This window comes from Pituophis catenifer, unplaced genomic scaffold, assembly GCF_029215685.1.
Source record: "Pituophis catenifer annectens isolate HBS135680 unplaced genomic scaffold, rPitCat1.0.hap2 SCAF_1, whole genome shotgun sequence".
Classification (NCBI taxonomy): Eukaryota; Metazoa; Chordata; class Lepidosauria; order Squamata; family Colubridae; genus Pituophis; species Pituophis catenifer.
In genome coordinates this window covers 207,876,502-207,888,124 of record NW_027256881.1, presented here as the reverse complement: position 1 = coordinate 207,888,124, position 11,623 = coordinate 207,876,502, and positions in this window count along the sequence as shown.

Sequence of the window (11,623 nt, the reverse complement as noted above, 5' to 3'; positions counted from 1 at the left end):
CAATGTGGTCATTAGGTGAAACATCATGCGACCAGGCCAGACTTAAATCACTCCCACTATGGTCATTAAATGAATCACCTGTGATTTGAGACATCATATGATACTGACTTGCAATTTTACTGCCGGCTTCTCCATTGACTGCTTGTTGGAAGCCAGCTGTGAAGATCACAAATGGTGATCAGGTGACAATGAGATGCTGCAACCGTCGTAAATGTAAGACTGGTCATAAAATTACTTTTTCCAGCACCATTGTTAAGTCTGAATGGTGGCTAAACAGGGCAGTTATTAAGTGAGTACTACCTGTACAATTAAAGCAATATATAGGAGGCCATTTTATCAGTCATTTATCTGATCCTGTATGGAGGCAGCATGTTGAGAATCCGTTTTCTTGCATTCACATAGAAAGATATGCATTGTCAGATTGGATATGTGGATTTATATATTTTGCACAGTCTAAATTGCAAATGATTCAAAATATAGGGTTGAAATTCTCAACTCACAACCACTGTTTTTGGAAACAACATTTACTTTTGTACACAGCTTGAAAGAAGGAATGCCTATGCTCTTATCAACTGCCTGAATTGAGGTTCATAAGCAGTACTCAGAGAAAATGCCATAAGAAATCCCTTGAAAAACTCCCTGGTTACCATCCAAGGGTGCTATTCAGCAGCTTCTGACAGGTTCTGGAGAACCGGCAGCAGAAATTTTGAGTAGTTCAGAGAACCGGCAAATACCACCTCTGGCTGGCCCCAGAGTGGGGTAGGAATGGAGATATTGCAGTATCCTTCCCCTGCCACGCCCAAGCCACACCACACCCACCAAGCCACGCCCACAGAACCAGTAGTCAAAAAATTTGAATTCCACTACTGTTACCATCCCTAACCTTTGGGTGGGAGGGCAAAAATGAGGTGGTTCTGCCAGTTTTCTGAACAGTTTTTATTGCTGCTGCTCTATTTAAACAGAGCTGTGTTTGATACTACTATTGGGCATTTGGCAAATTTTGCAGAAGCAAACATTTTTTAAAAGTTTAAAAATTTATGGTAAACTTCAAAAAGTTTAAAGTTTTGTTTGTTTATTTCCTTTGCAAAATTTGATCGGCCAAAATTAGGCCTAGAAACCTTACTATCATTTTCTTTCCTCAGTTAAAACTATTTATAATACATTCAAAGGAACCTGCATAAAATCTGGAAATAATTATTGTAAAGACGCTAGAAATGTTGGGGCGCTATATTTGTCTGTCTCACACAAAGAAGGGTATTTCCTAAATATCAGTTGATTGGGCCACACAGCAAAGGATCTGATATGGCAAATTGAACTGATTTTTCCAGATAGGTTGAAGGGTCCTCTGAAGCAGATTTTGGAATAGAGGAATGAAGAAGCTACAGCTATTATCTGAAAGTTCATTTAGATCAGGGATGTCTAACCTTACAGCATGCTGGCTGGGGAATTCTGGGAGTTGAAGTCCTCAAGTTGCCAAGGTTGGACACCCCTGATTTAGATGATAATGGATAATTATACGTATACATCGATACATATGTTCCAACAGAAATTAATTAAAATTTATGCAAGGGAGATTTTGTGGTTGGAAAATACTGTTTGGGTCGACTATAAATTCATGCAGATTGTATACATTATGGAATTTTATTCTGAATGGTTAAATTATTGTAACGGCTTCTTTAATTAGGTGACAGCTCTGCCGATATGTCATTTTTATTCATCAACTATACTTTCAGAAATTCTTTTTCATTATTGTTACAGATTCTCACTCCCAAGGTGCAATAGCTGACCTTCCCCGCCCCCACAAAAAAAATAAAATAATAAGGAGAAATAAATAGCCCAGAAAAGATAGAACAGAAGAAAATGATGGATATATTAGATCTCCTTAATGCTATGCATTGCACATTTTTATACATCTCTTTAGCCTACCTGAAGTAAAAGATTTTCACTGGGGTAAACCAGAAAGCCAAAAAAGCAAACAACATCACCACCCTCATTATAGTGCCCTTATAATAAGTAGATAGCACATTATCACTCCCAAAGCAAAGGTCCTATCAAGTTTATTTATTTGTATCCTGTCTTCATTTTTTTACTAATAACTCAAGGCGTTGAACATATCCAACACCTCTTCCTCCTCCTATTTTCCCCACAACAACCACCCTGTGAGGTGAGTTGGGTTGAGAATGACTGGCTCAAGGTTTCCCAGATGGCTTTCAGGCTAAGGCAGGACTAGAACTCATGGTCTCCTAGTTTCTAGCCTAGTGACTAAACCACTAGACCCATGATGGCGAACCTATGGCATGTGTGGCACAGGTGGCATGCGGAACCATATCAGTGGGCACGTGAGCGTTGCCCTAGCTCAACTCCAGCATGCGCCAGCTGATTTTTGGGCCTTACAGGCCTACCAGAATTCGGGAAACAGGCTGTTTCTGGCCTCTGGAGGGCCTCCAGGTGAGTGGGGAAGGCCCGTTTTTCATTCTTCCCAGGCTCCAGAGGCTTTCTAGGAGCCTGGGGAGGACAAAAATGGTCTTCTCCACCTGCCCTGGAGGCCCTCCAGAGGCTAGAAAGGGCCCATTTGCCAACTTCCGGTGGGACTGGAAGGCTGTTTTCACCCTCCCCAGGCTCCAGAGCCTTTATAGGAGCTTGGGGAGGGTGAAAACAGCCTCCCCCCCCAAGGCCCTCCAGAGGCTGGAAACAGCCCATTTCCCAACTTCTGGAGCCTGGGGAGAGCAAAAAATGGGCCTTCCAGAGGGCCTTGGGGGGGGAGGCTGTTTTTGCCCTCCCCAGGCTCCAAGAAAGCCACTGGAGCCTGGGGAGGATGAAAAACGGGCCTATCGGGCCCACCGTGCCATCATGTGCCAAAAGCAGGGAGAGCACGGGGGGGATCGAGCGCGCATGCGTGGGGGCATTGAATTATGGGTGTGGCCATGCACATGCACGACCCCCTCTTTTGGCACGCGACGGCAAAAATGTTCGCCATCACTGCACTAGACCAAAGCAACTCTACCAAGTAGAATAATTCTGAGTGAAACTCCCTTGAACTTCAGAATGTCCAAGAGTTACGATGTATTATGGATCTCAAAGCACACTCCAAATTAAATTCAGAAGCAGAGTTTTTGTGAGTGGTTATGCTTCAATTGTGCAGAGGAGGCTTTACTGCAGAGTTTATTTTAATAAACAGCATGGATCTAAAACATTATCTGGTATTTAGGTGTACATGCCATTATCAATTTCTTTCAATTACACAAATTGCAAAAAATAACCTCTAACAATCAAATCTTGAAAATACAACTTGGCAAAGCAATCGAGACAAAGGGAAATAATCCCAGGGAGACAGTTCTCTACTGCTCAGTTATTTGTGCAACCCCTCAGCTAGGGGATATATTTTGCTAGGATCAAAAGTGCCACTGATGCACTTCTGCCTGCTTTCAAAAGCTTTGTATAAAGATGCATCCTAAGGCAATCATCCCAGGACAGATTTCTTTTCTCCCAGAAAGTAAATTATAAACAATCCTCAAATGTCTTAAAATTGACACACCCAGGGACACACTTTCTTAAATATTCTGAAATATCTGTAAACTGTACATAAAGTCTTAGGGATCCGATCAGCATATGAGGCAGCGTAACACTGTTTTAATACGGATTTACATTACAACTGCAAAATCATTCCTACACTGAATCTTACGCAAATCTGCATGGAAATCACCCTTAGGATCTATAGGCAGTTTACATAGAATTGCAGTCACAGTCTTATTCAATTCTTCATTAATTTCACAGAAAATCAGCGATCAAACAACAATACTGCTGAAAACCGAACATACATTTTAATGTTGAATAAGCACAGTAATATTCTATCCCCCCCCCCAATTTTCCCCCAATTTTCAAAGAAGAGAAGAAAAGACGTTTACTTAATTGAAAATTTGTTACCGGTTATATTCTGGGCTCTGGTTAGTCAAGCATGGAAAAAACATTTGCATACAGAAAGATTGTTGGAAAGCACCAAGTCATTGAGGAAAGGCCTATATGGAGTTCAATTTCCAGCAGTCTCTCCCATTGACTGGGACAATCGTTGTTCAGCAACATCTGGAGGGCTCAGACTTCTCTCCCCTGGCCATATTTCAAACGAGTTCTCTGCTCACGCTGAGGACAAAATTGAGAACTTCTTGACTTAAATGAAAAGTCTGATCAAGGATGTAGGTGGGATCTCCTACACCTACAGAACACAATGCTGACTTTTGTGTGTGATTATTACTTGTATAGGCATTGCCAGAGTTGCATGCACCAGCAAGTAAATTTAAAGTTGGCACAAAATAACTTGTTATATAAGAAACAAGAGGAGACTCCATCAAAAATCTTCAGTCAACATGGGGCTGTCCAGATGTGTTAGTCCAGAATGCCCAGCTTGATGGCAATACTATGCAAGAGTCCTAAGAGTTATATATCCAATAAATCTGGAAGGTTCTATATTAGCACTGATTATTTTTTTGAAAAAAGATGAATATGCAAAAGTAATTTTGTGCCATAAGATAATAATGTTATTTAGTGAATTCTTTCCTTAGTGTGTTTCATTAGATTGTCAACAGCTTGGGTGGGGGAAAAAACTTACAAAATTAATTATTTTTCTTCTGAAATACTAAATGCCTTATATTTTTTCCCTTAAGGCAAGTATGTCAAGCACCATTGCAAAACTATCCACTGTAAAATGCAAATCTCAAGCAATTCAATAGTCCGGTCATAATGCTACCAGAGCGCAAAAAAACAAAACAAAACCCAGCCAGATTGACTGATTTCAAAGAATTTGTGGCAATTTAATGAGGTCCCAAATTTGTTAAAATTTGTGAGAATTTCCCCCCCCCCAATGTCTCCTTTTTCATGCCCATGTATATGCAGTATGTAATCAAGGCATTAAGTGTATTCTAAAATGCTCTACTGCAGTGGTTCTTAACCTATGGTCTGTAGACCATGGCAAGGGGCACAGGGGGGTCCGCGAAGACTTGAAGAAATGTTATGATTTAAATCTTAAGTCTTGGGGGTCTGTGGCCATGGTCCGTGGCCACAAAAGGCATTTAAAGGGGTCCATGTTGAAGGAAAGGCTCTACTGGGTTGTAGTATAAAATACTAAGTCACGGATGTCAAACTCATGGTGTCACGTTGCCGTCACGTGACATTGTGTGATGTTTTTCCCTTTGCAGAACCGGGATGGGCATGGCCTGCGCATGACGCATCTGGCCCATGGGCCACCAGTTTGACACCGCTGTACTAAGTAAAAAGGGCAACTATCATGCTAGCAAGCAGAAGCTCAACAGCAATTCATTTAGCCAAATTCACTATTCACTGCAGTGATGTCCATGGGAAGTGCTGTAATTATAATGCGAAACCCACTTAAACAAATTTAGGAGTGCTCATGGCAGCCATTAGCTTGGAGAGCTTTTTACAGATCTGCGAATGGCCTTTAATCAGTCATTCTCATCACCATTACCATGTCTCCAGGCATAACATTACTAAGAAATGATGTTTTGATTACAGAATATAAAGAAGGCCGATTATCTTTATATCCTATTTTGCCTGGAAGTATCACTGCACAAAGTTGGAAACTTTGTTGGAATTGTGAACTGATCCAGCAACGATTGATATTGCTACGCTATTAACTAACTGGGACTCGGCTTCTGAATATACAATTGGGATGACCAAAAACTGCCAGTCTGCAAAACTGCATGTTCTCCAATTCTTTCCCCATTTAATTTTTCAGATATATTTACCTACTCTGAATACAAATTAAGATGATTTTTGAAATAATTCTATTTGCAGCCTTACATAATCACTGAACCAGCATCTTTGGATTGCACTGAATCTCCAGATAAATTCTATGCCCTAATTGTCTTTTGTCAAGGAATTATTCAGAAGGGGGAAGAGAGTGGGAAACAGAAAAACCTATACACAGAACCAAATAAAAGTGGCTTGTTAATTTACTTAAATAAGATTGCTTAGAAAATGTATCTGTTAGAGCTGTACAATTCTTTTTATTTATGTGGAATGCATACAAATATGAACGCAGCTCTGGTAATTTGTTAAAGCATTTGTATCTTCCCTGGATCAGCCACACAGTTTGAGAAAAAGATGCAGTTGAATTAATGAATCAGTCAGGGATGCTGCCTGCATTCATGCTCCCACATGTCCAAAGCATCTCTTCCTAGTTGAATCCAAAACCCTGCACAACTCTCCTATCCATAGGAGATGATATTGTACTTTTCAGAAGTTAATTTTGACATTAAAAGAAGGCTAAACCATGGTTGAAAAAGTTCTGTCTTAAAAATGTAACCATCAATTGCAATAAAGGAGTGTGCATTTATGCTGGAGTGCTGTGTAGAATTTCTGATGGGGAAGTGCTGTTTATCATTACTCCCATTCCATAAACAATAGCAGCAACCCTTACTTTAATACCATAACATGCTTTTAACAAGAGACTTCACAGAGAGTACAGTCAGAACTGAACAATTTTACAATTACATTAAGGGTAATATACATAAAGATAACTTGAATCCAGCTCAATTCCTGGTAATTTCATAGACAAGCAGCAATACAGATGTGGTTTGCCACTGCTTTCTCTGGATGTTTAAATAAATTCAGCTTGGTCCTCAGCCTTGTTATCTCCTAGTGGTCTCCTATCCAAATACGGTACTAGCCAAGTCTGTTTAGCTTTCTGAGTTCAGACTCCTAAACTACAAATGAATAACTAAAAGATCACTAATTTGTTTTAAGGATTAAGGAAATCGAGGAAAAAGCAATAGAGGGCAGTAATACAAGAAAAATAGAGATACTGCCTTCCAGTCTGTTTCCATGGAAACTAAAGAATTTCTTTCTTCTGTTTATTTTTTGTTCATTTTATGTGCTTGGACCTTTTCCTCTGGGGAAAAAAGCATTGCTTTGGCAGGGAGATGATTGGCAAATAGTGCACAAGCAGTAACATTTATTTCATGTATTTTTTTTAAAAGATGGCCTGCCTCTGTTTCTGACCCATTGTACAACTGGTTGTGGGTTTCTTTCTGGGAACATAAAAGAACTCCAGCCTAATTCACAATCCACACAAACATTTACCCTATAGTGTGTATTTCCTTTGTTAAGAATCTAATGTAATCTGCAGAGAGGACTTCTGTGATACTTCAAGGTTTAGACTGATTAAGGAATTCTCTCTCTCTCTCTCTCTCTCTCTCTCTCTCTCTCTCTCTCTCTCTCTCTCTCTCTGTGTGTGTATGTGTGAGATGTGTGCATGCACATGAGTGTGCGCACACACTCATGCCTTTGAGTCATCTTTTGACTCCTGGCAACTCCCTAAACAAGTGTTGTTGACAGTTTTTTGGAAGTGGTTCACCATTGCATCATTAGAGTGACTAGCCTAAGGTCACCCAAGTGACTACGTGTCTTAGATGGGACTAGAATTCACCAACTACCAGTTTCTAGCCAGATGCTTTAACCAACTACACCGAAGTGGCTTTCTAGAGCTCTATGACGCTTCCAATTAGAAGGCAAAGCTGTCTTTCCAAGTGTGGAGAACCACCACAGGCATGTAGCCTATTTGCAACTCTTGAAGGAAAATGTGCTTTTTCTTGGGCTAGTGGGGCAGAAGGTGGCTGTGTAACCCAGGAAAAACTGCTGCCGCCGCTGCTTTGAGCTATGGGGAGGTGCTACCTGAGCATCCCAAGGTGTGCCAAAATCTTTTTTTTACCTTTCAATTCAAAGTGTCGGACAGCAGTACTCGGTATAATATTTCTTATATGTTAAGAGTTCATGCTCTTTACGCAAGGACTCCTAGAAAGGGTTCAGAGGTGCTGTTTCCTGAAGCAGATTAGTAAATGGGGCTCCTTATCCAGCCATATCAAGATGCACAGCATCTAAAATTGGCCAAGCGATTTGGCATGTCTGGGAGCAAAACCTCAGAAACAATTCTGTCTATGTCTTGCAATAAATAAACACTATAGGGGGAACAAATGATGCTCAATATGACTCAAAAAATTAAGTTCCCCTGTAGCCCAAACATACTGAACCCATATTTCTTCCCAACAAGCTATAGCCAAGACATTGTCAAACGTATCTTTCTCTCCAAGGTGCTCCAATTTATTTCTCCTTGCTGAAAATGCACAGTTACTCATCTTTTCTACCTTAACAAAACCACTTCAGCTATATACAGATTTTATTTTCAGAACTTAACAGTAGGTACAGAATAGTCCTCAGCTTATGCCCACAGCTGGGACCTCAATTTCAATTGCTAAGCAATGTGGCTCTAAAGCAAGATGTTGCGTGACTGCATTGCTTAGCGACTGCAATTCCAGGAAACCCCATTGCTATTGTTAAGCAAATTTTATTGGTTATTAGCTGAGCACCCAGCCCAATCCACTCCATTTCAAGCTTGATCTGTCCCAGTCTCAAACCTCAGTAAGTAAGGAATTGCCTCCAACTCCACCACTTACCTATCTCCCCAGGGGTGGGTTCTACTTACCTTTACTACCGGTTCGCAACAGGAGCGAGCACACGAATGGTTCTGTCCATGCGCAGATCATCCATTATGATGTCCAGGAGGTTGGGCAAAGCCTCCTGCCGCTTTTACTACTGGTTCACAAGAACTGGACAGAACCGGGAGCAATCCACCACTATATCTCTCCCCCCCACACCCCATCACTGTCATTTTGGCTGTCCTGCACCCTACCTTGTGAGATGGGCAAGCACCCCCAAACCGCCTGGCTCTGGGCTGCTTACTATGTTCCAGAAAGCCACAGCCAGCCCAGATCAATCCCAGTCACCCTTACTACCTGCATTCCAAGGCCACTGCTGCCCTGCGTGCCACCACCCCAGGTGATAGCAATAGCACTTAGACTTATATACCACTTCATAGTGCTTTACAGCCCTCTCTAAGTAATTTACAGAGTCAGCATATTTCCCCCAACAATCTGGGTCCTCATTTTACCGACCTCGGAAGGATGGAAGGCTGAGTCAACCTTGAGCCGGTCAAGATCAAACTGCAGGCAGCCAGGAGAGTTAGCCTGCAATACTGCATTCTAACCACTGCGCCATCATAGCTCTTCACTGTCTTCTTGCTTTAACTGCTGATGGGGCTGCTTGGCCTGTTTTCTGGGCCACACTGGGGCTGGTTTCACCTTGCAAAAAAAAAAAAAAACATTCAGACTGCTTTTGGCTTTTTTCCCCTTTTTTAATAGAACAAAGTCAGCTTCAGGCTGATCCAGCCCCAGACTAGGCATGACTCATCATCAGTGGGAATAAAGCGGTGGCGAAAACAAGCTGGGGTAGCAGGGCAGCAGGAAGTCAAAAGGCAGGAAATGGGTGGGATGGGCAATAAAAGAAGAATAGAGGTGTTATGTCAATTAAAAGCCAGGCTTTTAATATGAATATATTAAAGCAGAACTGGGAAACTATAGGCCCTTCACATCCTGTGGACTTCAACTCCCAGCATTCCATGCTGCCTCAGGAATTTTACCTCCACAGATCATAAAGATGCCATAGTTGCCCACCTCTGTATTAAAGTAAAGCAATTTCCTCCCATTGTTATTTGAAGCATCTTCTTTAAGTTTGCCTTCTTGTTGTGCAGGCTATTTCCAAATGGACACCTTCTAAAGTTCCTAGGGAAAATACTTTTCCTCCTTAGTGGTTACAATTTTGGGGAGGGAAAAAAATACAGAGAAACATCAGATAGCAGCTAATTTCTTTCTTGCCATCTAGTGGTTCTCTGAATTTTTGCAGCTAAGGGCTATCCTAACGAAGTGTCTTAAAAAATTACAAAGAAGTGAGAAAACATGAAAATTAGAAATCAAAGAACTCATCATCAAGATTCTCCCCATCCAATAAAATGCTATGCTTGAGACAGGACAAATACAAGATGCAAGCTGAATTAGAAGACTCTATCTATTACGTAACAGCCTCAGATGGTCATAAAATATAATTTCCCTAAATAAAAATATACAACTCTAATTACATTTAAGAAGTCACGTTTTTCTGATAAACTCTGTTCTTCAAATGTCTGATTTCAAATACACCACTATAGGTAGTCCTCCATTTACAGCCATTTGTTTTAGTGACTGCTTGAAGTTACAACGGAAGTGAAAAAAGTGACTTATAACAGGTTTTCACATTTACAATGGTTGCAGCATCCCCATGGGCAAACAATCAAAATGTGGGCACTCAGGAACTGGCATATATTTATGACAGTTGTACTGTCCTGGGGTAATGTGATCACCATTGATAACCTTCCCAGCTGGCTTCCAACAAGCAAAGTCATTAACAACCAGGAATCACTTACCAACTGCAGCAATTTCGCTTAACAATTATGACAAAAAGGTCATAAAATGAGACAAAACTTACTTAACATTGCTTAGCACCAGAAATTTGGGACTCTATTTGTGGTTGTAAGTCGAGGACTACCTCTATAGGAAATATTTCCAATAATACATAAGTTTGGGGCATACATTAAAGTGCTAGCGCTCTGAAGATACCCTGTCCACCAAGAAACAGCGCCGTCAAATATTCCACCCAGGTTACACAACCAGCAGCAGCCAATTACAGAGGCAATTCTATGACAAGCTCACTGCTTTTGTGTTCATTCTTATAGAGCGTGTAATACTATGGTAGGAAATGAACCTTTTGTCTGGCCAACTTGGATACATCTCCCTTGCTGGTTCTAAATCTGACAGTCCTTTCCCCCCGTTAACCCCAAACAATTAAAGGGCACTGCAGCTCCACAGCCCACTGACTGTCTCTAAGCAGGTTTGTGCTGGAGTACCGGTCTCCATTATGAGGTAACATTCATGACCTGAGATTTGATGGTCAAATACAAAAATGTCTACTTTGCAAGTATCCAGCAGTATGCAATGGGAAATGCCTATGCCATTTTTCAATTTCCTAATGTTTGAAGAGTTCCACAGAGCCTTGAAGACAATTAACATCATGTATGATTTGGCATTCTCTGTGCTAAAATGAAGGCCTTTGATATGTGATAAACCTCATGCCCTATGCTTTGATGGTTACGTATGAATATTTCTGTTCCAGTTACCTGAGTGCCTTATGATGTGTATATATTTAAAGTATTTCTGGAGAGTAGTGTGCACTCCTCAATTGGAGGAAATATATATATAAATATCACCCTATGCCATGCTTCAATTCTTTTAACTATCTGAACACATCTTAAACGTAGCTTAGTGAGAAAAGGTACAGAAATGTCCTATCCAATTCTTTCATTTGCTGTATTCTAGCAATCAGGTATATCATTTATATGGACATTATTTTATCTTTCACCAACTAATGTAACCTTAGCTCATTTCACATTATTGGTATAGCCCTTCTTAATATAGCTTATTTGTGCACTTTTTTCCATGTATCAAACTCTACTTTTCATCATTTGTTTAGTTTACTCGTATGTTCTGCTCTCTTTCTAATACTTGAATGCTAATCTCGCCTACTTTTTTTCAAAACCTGTTCCTCAAACAGCCATTCTTATGTAGAAATATGAGCGTTAGAATCTTGTACTGAATATATTGGTCAGAAGAGTCTCTCTCTTGTGTATAACTATCATTTTGTAATTATTAGCTTATTAAAAGCATTGTGTAAAAAAAACACCATGCTT